A 16,384-nucleotide genomic window follows, 5' to 3' on the forward strand; every position below is an offset into this window, starting at 1 on the left:
GCCTGGCGGTCGACCGAAATAATGTCGCGGTCGACCGAAATAATCGGCGGTCGACCGAAACGACGGAGCGGTCGACCGAAATAACGGGCGGTCGACCAAAATAATGTCGCGGTCGACCGAAACCTCAAAACGAGCTCAGCGGTCAACCGCGTCGGTCGACCGCCGAGCGGACAGAAACCCAAATCTGGGTTTCTGTCAGCTCGAAACCTGAAACAAAATCGACAAATTTCCACAACATCAAGTGTTCTAAAGTTTTGGAAAGAAGAATACTAGTCTCAAGCATGAAACCCATATTCCTAATGTTTCAAAATACATGAGAAAACAAATTGAAACGTTTTAATAACAGTAAAACACTATTTAGCTCTTGTTTAAAAATTCTCAGATCTAGATCTCTTTAACAGAATACGTTGGTGAGTTTTTTTTAAAACAAATAAAATCCCAAATCCATGTTCTATGCCACAATACTCTATTAGCTATTCAAAAATACAAATTTGGCTCCATAAAACCCAATAAAACTCAGTTCTTGACAGGAAAACGAAAGGGGTGGGGGTTGGGCGAGAAATTACTCGCCTTTGGTGAGCAACTCGCTGATCGGTCGACCGCCACGGTCGACTGCGTCGGTCGACCGCTCAGCATAAAAATGCCTTTTGCAGGCATTTCACCTGCTGGACTATATCACTCGATATCTCTCATATATAAACACCTGTTGGGTTCCCAAACACTGATAAATATATATTCATCTGATATATTTACATGATTATTCATCATAAGAGAATTATTCACTATTAATAATTCACATATACTTAATATAAAATTTTCGGGGTTTTACATTCTTCCCCCCTTAAAAGAATTTTGTCCTCGAAATTCGGAAATTATACGAATCTCAAAATATGAACCACTAGATAATATATAGAGATATTTACACTTAACGATCTAAAATGACAATATTCTCGCTTAGATCCTAATTTAGTGGAACTAGTACATCGGGTGAAAAATCCAAACAAGGAACCCCCCATACATATACCATGTGATCCAAAAGATTAGATATTAAGCGGAAATATCTTCGTTCTAGCGTTAAATATAAACCTGACCAAAAATATAACATAAAGCAATATATATGATATGGTACGAATTTTATTTACCTGCTCAACCAAGTGTGGGTAGTCACGACGCATGTCCTCTTCGCGCTCCCAAGAAATCTCCTCAATGCCTCCTCGGTTCCACTGAACTTTCACCAAGGGAATTACCTTGTTTCTAAGCCTCTTGTCCTCTCTGGCAAGAATACGAACCGGAATCTCAATAGTAGTCAAATCATCCTGAAGCTCGATCTCCGGTGCATCCAATACTCGCTGCTGCTCCTCATCATGCAAGTGCTTCTTAAGCATAGAAATATGGAACACGCTGTGTATACTAGACATCGATGCTGGAAGATCTAGTCTGTATGACACAGCCCCAATGCGCTCTAGGATCTGAAAAGGCCCAATATATCTCGGTGCAAGCTTCCCTTGCCTATTGAATCGCTGTACGCCTTTCATAGGCGATACCTTAAGCATAACCAAATCTCCAACTTGAAACTCTAGGGGTCTTCGCCTCTTATCTGCATAGCTCTTTTGCCGACTCTGAGCGGCTAAAATCCGCTCCCTGATCAAAGCTACCTTCTCAGTGGTCTGCCTCACTAGCTCGGGCCCAAGCATCAAGCTATCCTCCGGCTCGGCCCAACATATCGGTGATCTACAAGGTCTCTCATACAATGCTTCATACAGGGCCATACCGATCGTCGCTTGATAACTATTGTTATAAGCGAACTCTACCAGTGGAATATGATCTTCCCAACTACCTTGGAAGTCAATGACACATGCCCGTAACATGTCCTCCAACACCTGATTCACCCTCTCTGTCTGGCCATCCGTCTGGGGGTGAAATACACTGCTATAAGATAGCGTGCTGCCAAATGAGTCCTGAAAACTCCTCCAAAAATGTGAAGTGAAAACCGATCCTCGATCTGACACGATCGTGTCCGGGACCCCGTGAAGTCGAACTATCTCCCGAATGAAGATCCTTGCATAAGTCTCGGCTGTATAAGTGGTCCTCACTGGAATAAAATGTGCTGATTTCGTCAACCGGTCCACTATCACCCAAACTGAATCATTCCCCTTCTTCGACTACGGCAACCCCACAATAAAATCCATAGAAATATCTACCCACTTCCACTCCGGAATGGGTAAAGGCTGCAGTGTCCCTGCCAGTCTCTGATGCTCTGCCTTCACCTGCTGACAGGTAAAACATCTAGCCACATAGTCTGCAATCTCTCTCCGCATACCACTCCACCAGAAATGCCTCTTCAGGTCCTTGTACATCTTGGTAGTCCCTGGATGTACTGTGTACCGAGTATGGTGCGCCTCGTCAAATAACTCCCTCTTCAACTCTGCACTGGCTGGCATGACCAATCTACCCTTCATCCGAAATCCTCCATCTGTTCCAATGGTCCAGTCCGCCTTGGGCTCTTTGGAAATCTCCCCCTTACGGGTTTGAATCCAAGAGTCCTCCAACTGAGCTCTGACAACCCTGTCACTCCAAGATGGCTGCACTGACAAAGCTCCCAAGAACGCACTGGTTCCTCCAATCTCGGGTCTAATATCAAACTGGCTAAGAGTGATAAGGTCTCTGTACAAAGAACACCTCAAAGCCGCAACCCGATGCCGACGCTTCCTACTCAAGGCATCTTCTACGACGTTCGCCTTTCCTGGATGATATTGAATCGCGAACTCGTAGTCTTTGATAAACTCAATCCATCTCCTCTGTCTCTGATTGAGTTCTTTCTGGGAAAAAAGGTACTTCAGACTCTGATGGTCTGTAAACAACTCAAACTGCACTCCATATAAGTAGTGCCTCCATGACTTCAGTGCAAACACCACTGCTGCCAACTCCAAATCATGAGTGGGATAGTTCTGCTCATGCGCCCTTAACTGCCATGAGATATAAGCTACTACCCTCTGAGTCTGCATCAATACCCCTCCTAAGCCTGCCAATGATGCATCTGTATATACGACGAATGTCCTGTCGCTGCTCGGAATGGTCAAAACTGGCGCAGTAGTCAACTTAGTCTTCAGAATATCAAAGGCCTTCTGGCACTCCATGCTTCATATGAACGGTACACCCTTCTTCGTAAGGTGTGTAATAGGCGTCGAAATCTTTGAGAAGTCCTGAATGAACTTCCTATAATATCCAGCCAAGCCCAAAAAGCTGCGAATCTCTGTCACCGTCTTCGGTGGCTCCCAATCAAGGACTGCCATGACCTTAGCTGGGTCCACTGCTATACCCTCTCGACTGATGACATGGCCAAGAAATCTGACTTCTGAAAGCCAAAACTCGCACTTGCTGAACTTAGCATACAGCTGATGCTCCTGAAGTGTCCTCAATGCTATCCGTAGATGCTCCTCATGATTTGCCTCCGATCTCGAGTAAATGAGAATATCGTCGATGAAGACGATCACAAACTGATCTAAGAAGGGACGGAAAACCCGCTTCATCAAATCCATGAATACCGCAGGTGCATTGGTCAACCCAAATAGCATGACCAAGAACTCGAAAGACCCATATCGAGTAAGAAAGGCGGTCTTGGGAATATCCATTTCTCGAACCCGCAATTAATGATAGCCAGAACGAAGATCAATCTTCGAGAAATACTGCGCACCCTGCAACTGGTCAAACAAGTCATCAATCCTAGGTAGTGGGTACCTATTCCGGATAGTGACCTTGTTCAACTTTCTATAATCTATGCATAATCTCATACTACCGTCCTTCTTCTTCACGAAGAGGACCGGCGCGCCCCACGGAGAATGACTCCGGCGAATAAAACCCTGAGCTAACAACTCATCCAACTGGGTCTGAAGCTCCCTCATCTCAGCTGGCGCCATGCGATAGGGTGCGCGGGATATCGGGGCTGTGCCAGGCTGCAACTCAATACAAAACTCCACCTCTCTCACCGGAGGTAGTCCAGGTATGTCCTGAAAGACATCCTGATACTCTGAGACAACTCTAGTCTCCAATAACTCAGCACCCTGATCCCGTCGCATCGCCTCCTCGATGTACGCCAGAAATGACTCCACAAGTCGGTTGCCCTGAGAGGTAGCTATAATCATCTCGGACCCATCGGACGCTCGCAACTTGACTGTCTTCGCAAAGCAGTCAATACTGATATGGTAGGAAGACAACCAATCCATACCAAGAATAATATCGAACTCGGACATGAACAACACTATCAAATCCACTATGAACTCCGACTCGTCTAGACTGACGGTACACCTCCTACAAACGCTCTCCAGAAGCGATACCTCACCTAAAGGGGTGGAAACAGATAGAGGGGTATCTAGAGGCTGAGCTACGAGCTGGAGTCTAGTCATAAATGCATGCGAGATGAAAGAATGCGAAGCTCCCGAATCGAAAAGAATACGGGCGGGAAGAGAGTTCACAAAGAACGTACCCTCCACAACAGCTCCGCTAGCTCCATGATCACGAGGAACTACCGCATAAACCCTGCCTGTGGCTGAGGACTGCTCTGCTGATGGTGCTGGAGAATAGGGGATAATCTGTCCCTGAGAAATATCCTGGACTGCCCGAATCTGTCCCTCAGTCCTCTGAGCTGCTGGCGGCGCCTCGAGTCGGTTCTGCTGGGCCTGACCTCTGCCCTTCAAGCCTGTTCTGCTGGCCCTGACCTCTCCCCTGCTGGCGCTGCTGCTGCTGCTGGTTCGGACCCTTGCCCTGCTGGGCTCCTGCTGGTGCGCTGCGGCACTCTGATGCCTTATGTCCGACCCTGTGACAGTTAAAATAGGATCCCTGAAACTTGCGCTGCTGGTGTGCTCTCTGCTCCTGCTGGGGTCCCCTTTTATAGGGGCCCTGATGCTGCTGCTGATGTCCCGAAAAACCTCTCTTGTTCTTGCCCTTGTCCCCACTCTGTCCGGTCTTGGCCTTCCCTTCCTTGTCTTTCTGTCTGCTCTCATAGTCTGCAACTGTCATGTCCCCCTGAGTCAAACGGGACAACTCAAGTTCCTTCCCAGTCCGTGCTGCTGAAGAAACGTACTGTCCATCGAAGAAATATATGAGTCCTCCCACGTGAGGGTCAGCCTCTGCTCTGGAGTGAACTGGAGTCGGTACCACCTCCCGGCATCTCCCTTCAGGCTGTAGGATGCCAATCTCTGCTTCTGGACTGAGTCTACACCGAGTATGTCTAGAATATTGCCCACATCCTCCTTCCACTTATGGGCGGCAAGAGGGTCTGGTGACCCCTGGAACTCTGGTGCCCTCATCTTCTGATACCTCTCCACTATACGGAGCCAAGCCTCCTGCTCTGTGGCTCTATCTGGGACTGCTAGAGGTATGGCTGCAGGCGTGACCTCTAGGGGTCTCTCTCTGACATGAACGACAGGTATCCCCTGCTGCTGAGCTACCGGTGGTGGTGGTGTCCGTGGTGCTATATGAGTCGTCACCAAGTCCTCAATGGCCGTCATCCTGGCAATGAGAGGAGCCATAAGATCCACCAAGTACTGAGGAGCCTGCTGCGGCTCTGGTGGTGCCTGCTGAGGCTCGGACTGAGCTGGCTGCTGCTCTGATGGAGTCTGCTGTGACTCCGCCTGGGTAGCTCTCCTGGTATGGGGTCTACCACGTCCTGCCATCTCTCTGATCATAAGAAAATAAGAGTCTATGAGTCAAAATAGACTTCTATAAATAGCGTATCACAATAGGATTTTCATAACATATAGTATTGCACTAATACTTTAAACTTATACAAAAGTAGTGGTCATAAAAAAAATTCTCAGATTTTGAGATATACGCATAAATCGTCCTCACTCATACTAGGAAATCCTTACGGACTCTATACATGAATCCTAGGAAACTCTATTCTAGCTCCACTACTCGACACAAGATGATCCTAAGGATACTGGAACTAGAGCTCTGATACCAACTGTGACGCCCCTGGGTTCACACAAGGCTGCAGTCCGAGGTGAAACCAAGAATGTCAAACCTGCTATGCACCACACCGTGCAATAACATATTTCACCATCACAATTAACATCTATCTAGTAGAATCAACAACTGGTGTAGGTACAAAACAGGTAAGAGATAATACAAGGAATACTGAGGAAAATGATAATAGTCACATAAATATCTCATCCAGTCCAAGGTGAAACCAAGAATGTCAAACCTGCTATGCACCACACCGTGCAATAACATGTTTCACCATCACAATTAACATCTATCTAGTAGAATCAACAACTGGTGTAGGTACAAAACAGGTGAGAGGTAATGCAAGGAATACTGATGAAATAATAATAGTCACTTAAATATCTCATCATCCAACCATACAGAAATACATAGTCAAGATCTGAGTAGATAAACTGAAATACTCAACAAGTCTCAAATACAAACATCTGACGATAAGGATATAAGGCTCACAGCCTTTACAACTTCTAGAATAATACCCTCAAATGTCTAACCACACTACAGTGGAGCCCAAAGAAAATAGTACATAGCTAGAAAGTAAAGCTGAACACTAATGTGGTCCGCTATCAACCTGCGGCTCTCCGTGCTCCTGGCTCGTGACCTGAAAGGGGGAGGGACAACGAGCGTCAAAGCGCTAGCGAGTAACATCACAACCAACCCCAAGGGAACAGGGCTCGTTGTATAAGAAAATACAGATAGTATATAATAGATCTAAAATCATTGATCCTACTAAAGAGGGTTTTAGTATTTAGAAATTTACAACACGAGCATAGGTACGTCGAGCGAAATAATCCAAACAAGGAAACCCTCATGTATATACCTTGTATCTCAAATTATAAATCTCTAAACACCAAACCCGAGGTTCTAGTACAGAAACAATAATAAAAGAAATACAGCTATTCTCAGAACAATATACAGTGCCATACCATAGCTAACATGAATATCATGTTATTACTTACATAAGTGTCATGTCAACATCATGTTGTGAACTTCTGTGAAGAAGTCATGAGCAGGGTTAAGAACTTTGTCCAAATCAGGAACTATTTATGTCGTAGTCTCCAAACTCATAAAATAAGTGTCAAATGTCCAACACGAGGACTGGAATGAATTTATAGTCCAACACGAGGACTTCTATGGATTTTAGTCCATCACGAGGACTGTGAAATAGTGAAAGTATCACTGGGATACATAATGAATTCTATCTATATCAATTCACAGTCAAAACAGTGTATATATCCATATTTGGTACCCTCAGGTTATCTATTGTGCCAGGGTACATAGCAAGTCTAAATACCAATGACAGATAGTCCAGTCAAACTCGCAAACCTGAACAGAACACTCAAAAATACCCAGAATGGGGAAAAAATACCACAGACAGTGCGTCGGTCGACCGACTCGGTCGACCGATCTCTGATACGAGCCTGGCGGTCGACCGAAATAATGTCGCGATCGACCGAAATAATCGGCGGTCGACCGAAACGACGAAGCGGTCGACCTGAAGCGGTCGACCAAAATGATCGGCGATCGACCGAAACGACGAGCGGTCGACCGAAAACTCAAAACGAACCCAGCGGTCGACCGCGTCGGTCGACCGCCGAGCGGACAGAAACCCAAATCTGGGTTTCTGTCAGCTCAAAACCTGAAACGAAATTTTGCAAATCTCTACGATAACAAGAGTTCTAAGATTTTAAAATCATACTGAACATAAACAACAAATCGCAGGCTTGAAATCTATACTTCCAATATTATAAAAAAATAAAAACATGAGAAACAATTTCCAAATCGTTTAAATGACAGTAAAAAATGATTTAGTTCTTGTTTAGGCAAAATTTAAGATCTAGATCGTCATCAAACAGGTATTGGGTGAGTTTTTATAAACTAAAACCTCTGATTCATATTATTATACCATAGAGAATTCGTTTCTTAACAAAAATACTATTTTGGCTCATCCAAAACTCATGAAATCCAAAATAAAGATCATGGAAAACAGGGGTGAGGGATTGGGCGAGATGATACTCACCTTGGGTGTTGACGAACGTTCTGGAGATGATTCTCCTGAGATCCAATCTGCTGAAATCCCCTGGAACTCCTCCAAACTCCTCAAAGATCACCAGGTCCAGTTAGGTTTTGAGAGGGGAGAGAAAGGGGGCTAGGGTTTACGTCTGAGGAGAAGAGAAACAAAACAAACTGCCTTCTGTAGGCATTTCACCTGCTGGACACATCTCACTCGATGTCTCTCATATATAAACACCTGTTAGGTTCCCAAACACTGATAAATATATATTCATCTGATATATTTACATGATTATTCATCATAAGAGAATTATTCACTATTAATAATTCACATATACTTAATATAAAATTTTCGGGGTTTTACAGCAAAGCTCTAGTAGAACTCATTGGAGAAGAAGTCCATCCGCAACTTCGAGTAACTTAGCTAGAAGTTTGTGCACCACTTCTTAGCTGACACCAAGCAGAAGTTACCTGCTCATATGCTGATACAGATGAGGCATGAGCCTGGAGAGAGTCTCCAAAGCTATTTCAAGAGGTTCCAAGAAAAGCTGCTGGAGGTCGACAACCCAACGAGCACAGTCACCATGTCGGCCATTGTAGCTGGCCTATCGAACAACGAGCTGGCCGACTCGCTCACTAAGAAGCGATGTTCTACCTACAAGAAATTAATGGTCAAGGCTCATGGGTACATGGACATGGAGGATGCCTGAGTCTACAAGAATGTTGCTAATGAAACAGAAGCGGCAGTGGCAGCAATGGCGGTACCGTAACCCTAGCGGTAGCAGAGTCCTAGTTTAGCAACTCCTCCGTTCTCCGACCAGCACCAGTGATGCCACAACTACCTACAGTCAGCTAGTTGGATGGCTAACCCGGCGATGTCCTTCTGAAGACCCGAGTCGGCATCCATCCCCACAAAGCCGTACTACCCCATATACAGTTATAGGAGGAGACCGAAAGAGGGAGCCAGCACCCAACCAGTTCTTGACAGGCCTCAACAACCTCTCTCGATTGAGTCCCTCATAATTGGTTCAGCAGAAAGGGTATCTCAATTCTGCACCTCCTCGAATGAAATTAGATCCTCACAATCGATACACTCGATAATATTGCCGATACCACAGGAATCATGATCATCTCACCAATGATTACTGAGTCCTTCAAAGGGATATTGAGGACCTGATACAGATAGGGTACCTTAGGAATCCTACCTCCCCGAAGGATTGGAAGGAAGCCGCCCAAGTAGGAACCGACAAGACGTCTTCCTCCCGGTCACCTCACCCTCAACCACATCCTAACAGTCGACCCACCGAACCCAGCCATAAGGAGGTCATCAAAACTATTAGCAGTGGTCCCACCATTAGAGGATCATCTAACAATGCTCAGAAGAGATATGCCAAGCGAGCATTGCGTGTGAATGTATGTCATAAGAGGCCAAGAGCAGAAGAGCCCATATCCTTCAGTGATGATGACTTGAAGGACATGGAGACACCTCATGGTGATCCTATTGTCATTACGGCTGACGTTGATAGCTTCCAAGTTAAGAGGATCATGGTTGATGCGAGAAGCTCTGTCGATGTCCTATATATTGACACCCTCAACCACATGGGCATTGATAAGTCCCGATTGCAGCCTTGTTCAAGGCCGCTCATCGGCTTTACAGGACATGCACTCTAGCTAGAGGGAATGATTACACTCCCCCTAACGGTGGGTGAGTACCCCCGACACTCCACTATTCAGGTCCAGTTTGTGGTGATGGACATCAAGTTGGCCAATAACATTATATTGGGCAAAACTTCTCTCCATCTCTTGTGGGCCATCCCCTCCACATACCATCAGATGATGTAGTTTCCAACCCTAGAAGGAGTCGACGTGGCCAGAAGCAACCAACGAGAGGGTAAATCCTGCTATCTCCTCTCGACAAAGGGAAATGGAGTGCAAGAGACTCTACCCATCGAAAAATCTTGCTTCCATATGGAGAAAGAAGTGGAGCAAGAGATGACGACTCCCGCTTAGGAGCTTCAAGAGATACTGATTGACCAAGAAGGATCAAAGAAGGTCAAGATCGGATCTAGCCTCGTGGACCCTTAACGAGGGGAGATAATTGCGTTTCTATTAGTGAACATTACCAAAAGATATGCTGGGGATCCCTCCCGAAGTGATGAGCCATGATCTTGCAATCGATCGGCACACTAATTCGGCTCAATAGAAGAAACGACACCTTGGCCTGGTGCTGAGTTAATATTCTGAGAGGAAGCAAGGAGCTAAAGGAAAGCAAGAGCTCAACGGCTAAATGCAGCGCTGCCTTTAGAGATCTCAAGACATACTTGAACACTAAGCCATTGCTGAGTCAACCTATAGGAGGGTAGACCTTGTATTTATACTTGGTTTTCTCTCCCAAAGCTGTCAGCTTTGTTCTAGTTCGAGAAGAGAGAACACCAAAAAGCCAATCTACTATGTCAGATGGATATTGAAGGTGGGTGAGCTTAACTATCCTCTCATCGAAAAGGCTTCATTCATCCTCATCACCACTGCCAAAAGGCTTTTCCCCTACTTCCAAGCACATTCAATAATTGTGCGAACAAGCTTGCCTCTAAAGAAGGCACTCGGGAGCCCCACCACTTCAGGAAGAATGGTCGCCTGGTCAGTCGAGCTTAGCGAGCACGGCATACAATTCAAACTAAGGACGACAATTAAGGCCCAGGACTTGGTTGACTTCCTTATTGAGTCAATTCCACCAAAGGATGAATCGTATGCGCCCTTACCGGTAGCACAACTGAAGCCTTCGACGCCTCAAGTAGCTAAGGTGCTTGCCCTTCGGACGTGCCTCACACTTGAATATAGTTTGACAGAGTTGCCTCTTAGTGTTTGCTAAAAATAGATGGATCATCTAGCGAGGCTGACAACGGAGTAGGAGTAGTCTTGCACAGCCCTAACGGGCCGACGCACGAGCACTCTATTACTTTTGCATTCTTAGCCTCTAACAACGAGGCTGAGTACGAAGCACTTCTGGCGGGTCTTCGAGCCCCCTTAGCAGTAAGACCCGAATGCATCTACATTTTGCGCGACTCCCAACTTGTCCATCAGGTGAATGGAGAGTATGCGACCAAATATTCTAGGATGGTCTTATATTTGAAGGTGACTAAGGATCTATTACGTAATTTTGTCGATTTCAGAATCACCTAAGTCTCTCGTGCCCTCAATGCTCGGGCGGATGCTCTATCAAGGCTAAGATCCACCAGTTCAGGAAGTAGCTCGGGGCTAGTGTACACTGATATCCTCAGCATCATCAAGGCATCAGAACTATCATGCAAGCTGAGACACCCGTTAAACCATGTTGGATTGATCCTATCATCTAGTATCTAACACGAGTGACCCTACCAGAGAATGTCGCTGAAGCTTGGAGTCTACAAAGGAACGCTCGCCTCTATCTCGTGCTTGACAGCCAACTCTATTAGCTTATCATACTCCAGCAGTAGTGTGGGGGCCTATCTCCAGAGTCTGCCACCTACTGAGGCTGATTATGTTCTCCATGAGATTTATGAAGGGACTTGCGGGGATCACCTTGGGGCGAGAACTCTCGCCCAGAAGATCATTCGTCAGGCGTACTATTGGCCCACCATACTGTTGGGTCCTTTAGTTTTGATGATGATTAACAAACAATTTATAACTAATATTGGTTGTCTAATGTTTGTATTTTGTATTTATTCTAGGCAAATAATATGTTAGAGGATGGATGGAATCGAGCATTCACGATCATATCCAATGGATGCTGGCGGAATTGTGGAGTGAAACCATGCAATTCAAGTTAAAGATTCAAGTTCAAGCTTCATACGCAAGTTTACCAAGAAGAGCTTATTGAAGATCAAGATCATCACTTGGTATATTAGTTTAGGTTTTATAAAATATGAAACAAATACTTATTTATATACATACATACATGTTTTATAATTACCATGTTTGGTTTTGATAAACAATGTGTTTTGCCACATATACATGAAAATGAACAACACATATACATATATATTTTTCATGATTATATGTGAAAATAGTGTATTCTAGTTTATAGACTTAACAATCATAATATACATCTTCTATTAAGTCTATAAAATTAGTTTATGAAGTTTCAAAACAGGGTGTAGTCAAAATGTCAAAACAAGTGTGTTTACATTTACATGTTTTGGACTATTTTGAAAATGAAGAGTCTTCTATTTTGGGAGGTGATTTTTGAAAACCATTTTTTGTAACATGTGTATTATCATGTTTACAATCATTTCCCAAAGTTTTATATTTTTTTGATTTTATTTGCTATTTTTAAAAGAGGTTTAAAAATTAATTTTTTTGTTTTAATCAGGCTGATACAGTGTTATCAGTCGACTGAAGAAACTGCCTGGAATAAAAAAATTCTGTTTTATTTTGGTCGACTGATGAGGTTATCAGTTGACTGATAAGGTCCGTCAGTCAACTGATGAGCTAGAAAAAGCCTCTAACGGTCAGCTCATTAGTCAACTGATGAAAGCCGTCAGTTGACTGATACTAACGGCTAGTTTTTTCCAGCATGTTTTACTTTTGGTTTTTTGGTCTTTTTGCCTTATTTTCTCTTGGCTTTGGGGTTCCTATAAATACCCCTACATATCCTAAGTTTTATTTAAGCAAGAGAAAACTTTTAAAGAGTTTTACAAGTTTGTTTAAGGGTCTCTAAGTGTGTTTAAGAGTTTGTTTTGTGAAAATATTTTCATAAGGGCTTGAGGAGATAATCTTTGGTGTTTAAGCTTCAATTCATCTCCCTCTCTCTCTTTTCATCTATTGGAGAAGTTTTTTAAACTCTTTTCTAGCTATTTTTTTTGTTTTGATTATAATTTTCATTAGCTAGAATTACATTGAGTTTAGTTTTGATTTATCTCATTGTTCACACACAACCTATTGAGCTTATAGTATTTCATACATAGTATAATTTAGGGTTGTGGGAATGTGACATTGAGAGTGAGCTTCACTTATCTCTCATCTTGTATTAGAGAACAAACATTGTATTTATGATAAATTTATTAGATCGCTTTGTAATATACTTGTACACCGAGAGAAGTGTGTGGTAAGAGACGGGATCATCCCAAGAGGAGTGAGGTAGGTGATAATGCCTAGAGATAGGTTGTAATTCATAACACTTGAGGGAGACACGGGCTAGAGACCAACACTTATAGGGTGTAAAGTGTGATTACAAGAGTGTGGGATTGTATAGTTTTTGGTGAACTAGAAAATCGAGTGTGTAGAGAAGTTCCAGCTTCCAAACCGGGTATGTCATGATAGTGGAGATCTCCTCGAGGTGAGGAACGGAGACGTAGGTCGTGGGAACCAAACTCTGTGAACATATCATTTGTTTGTGATTGCATTAGCATACTTATTTTTATGTTCATATCTTGTATTGCCTTTGTATATTGCTTGTTATTTATATTGCCCACTATCTAGTTTAGATTGTTTGCCCTTGTGTTATTTGTATATCCTTGCACATATATTGTTCATATATCATTTGCTAGGATATATTTGTTAGTAAAACTTTTAATTGGAATTAAATCGGATAAGATTAGCATAAACCCTATTCACCCCCCTCTAGGGTTCTTTCTTAGTGGCATTAGGGTGCTTTCAATTGGTATCAGAGCTTGGTGCTCTTTGATTTAAGGTTTAATCATCTTGAGTTAAAGATCCAAGTTATCTTTTTATGCTAATCTAGTTTTGATTGTATTTGTATCTTGCTTGCATATTTTCTAATCGTGGATATGAATGATGCATCTTGTTTAGGCTATGACCCTAGTGTTGCTCCAAAATTCAATGCTTTCCCTTATGCTCAATGATGTTTTAGATTTAAAATATTTGTTAAATCTAAAAATATTGATTTGTGGGAAGTTATTGATAGTGATTATATTGTGCCCACTTTGGAGAAATCCAAGTGGAGTAAAAATGATAAAAAGATGTTTACGAAGAATAAGCTTGTGTTAGAATTTTTATTAAATGCTTTTGATTCATTTATGTCTAACAAGCTTGATTATTTTGATAGCGCTTATATATTGTGAAAATTCATAGAAGCGCATCAAGGGAACTTGGAGGCGATCCGACAAGTTTTGGCGGTTTTCTCTTCAAGTTCTACTGGAGCATCACCATCTTGCACACGTCCACTAGGGGATAACCCTAGTGTAGTAAGTGATTCCGATTCTAAAGATGAATTAATTATTAATAAACTTTCTTGTGCATATGATAGATTAATGCATGCCTACAAGAAAATGCATAAAAATTTTATTGACTTAAAAAGAAAGCATGTAGAATTAAAATCCGATCATGAGATACTAGCTTCTAAATTAGATGTCATTACAAAAGAAAATGCTATGCTTAAAGAAAACAATGACATGTTAACTTTGGAAAATAAAAAATTGACCTCATCAATTGCTAGTTTAACTCATGAAAAGAATAATGTCATGCTAGAAGTAGAGTGCATTAGAAATAAATTTAATTCTTTTAAGAATAACCATACATGCTCTACCTCTATTATTAATGCCTCTATGCCTAATGATGAGTTGAAAAACATTAAACATCACATTTCATCTTTAGATTCAACTCTTAACACATGCATTGATAACCATAAGAAACTTATGGACAAGTGTGCTAAATCTAGTGCTACAAAATCACCTACAAGAAACTTATGGACAAGTGTGCTAAATCTAGTGCTACAAAATCACCTACACACTATGCACACTTGTATAGTAAAGTTTACAAACAAGTGTGCTAAATCTAGTGCTACAAAATCACCTACACACTATGCACACTTGTATAGTAAAGTTTACAAATACTCAATTTACAGTCGTAAAGGCCACATTGCTAAATTTTGCTATGATACACACAAATATTCTAAGACTAATACTTCTTGTGCATCTCATAAGACTATTTATCACACACACATGCACATGCATCTATATCTCATCACAAGCATGCTAATGTGTTTAAGTGTGATTATTATGGTCGTTTTGGTCATTTGGCCAAATTTTATTTTGATTTAAAGAAAATTTCACATTTGCAAAATAATTTTAAAGAAAAACCTATTTTTGCAAATGAGTCCCGTACACAACCGTTTGGTCAACATAAGCAAATGCTTCCTTTCTATTGTACGTATTATAATCGGAAGGGTCATTTGAGTAATTTTTGTTATGACCGTGTGCGTGTACCACATGCGCCCAAGAGGGTTCATAACCCTACGGCTTTGAGCTTGAATGATAGGGGTCATGTCCCTAAACAATCCGGTACCAAGAATACTTGGGTGCCAAAATCTTTTTAAACCAATAATTTTATTATTTTTATTTTTCATGTATTGGTTTTGAAAAATGTTTTTGAAATTTTTTTTGAATATGAAAATAATTTTTCTTTGATCAATTCTTTTGTTTTCATGATTATTAGTTTTGATTTTGATGAGAGGTTTGTGTTTATTTAACCCCCCGGATTTATTGGGTGTTTATTTCCCAAATCATGTTTACCGAGTGCTAAAATGTTTATATGGGTTGTTACAAGCTAAAGGGCTTGATATAGTTGCCTCTCTTACCTTTTATTAGAAAATTGGCATTGATTTGTTTTTATGTGATTTACTTGTGATTTATGATTTCATTTGAGTGATTTTTTTTCATTTGAAAACTTTTTTTGCATAGTTCTCATGTTCTTTTTTTCTTTTGATTTCATTAATCTATTTTGTTTTTGGCTTGTGCCTTAAGACACACTATTTTATAATGATATATCTACACGTGTTCTCAATTGCTTGTTGTATGTGAGTTATGCTTAGCATATTTTTCATCTATGCTTGCTCACATATGTATGCCTTACTACTCATTGTATATATTTTATATGGTATTTTGATAGTGGGAGCAATCCTTATATTTGTTTTATACTCACCGTGCTTATTTGTAAGGGGAGCTTTCGCTCTCTTCATTATTTTGTTTCCCCTTTTTTGATGTTGTCAAAGGGGAAGAAATATTATGAGTAAATTCTTTTATTTATATGCATTATAATTATAATTTCTATATTTATTTTCTTTCATGCATATATATCTTCTTGTAAATTGTTTGTCATCATCAAAAAGAGGGAGATTGTTGGTTCCTTTTGTTTTCATGATGATTAACAAATAATTTATAACTAATGTTATTTGTCTAGTGTTTGTGTTTTATATTTATTCTAGACAAACAATATATTAGAGGATGGATGGAATCGAACATTTACGATCATATTCAATGGAGGTTGACGGAATTGTGGATTGAAGCCATGCAATTCAAGTCAAAGATTCAAGTTCAAACTCCACCCGCAAGTTTACCAAGAAGAGCTAATTGAAGATTAAGATCATCGCTTGGTA

This window comes from Asparagus officinalis, chromosome 9, assembly GCF_001876935.1.
Source record: "Asparagus officinalis chromosome 9, Aspof.V1, whole genome shotgun sequence".
Taxonomy (NCBI): Eukaryota; Viridiplantae; Streptophyta; class Magnoliopsida; order Asparagales; family Asparagaceae; genus Asparagus; species Asparagus officinalis.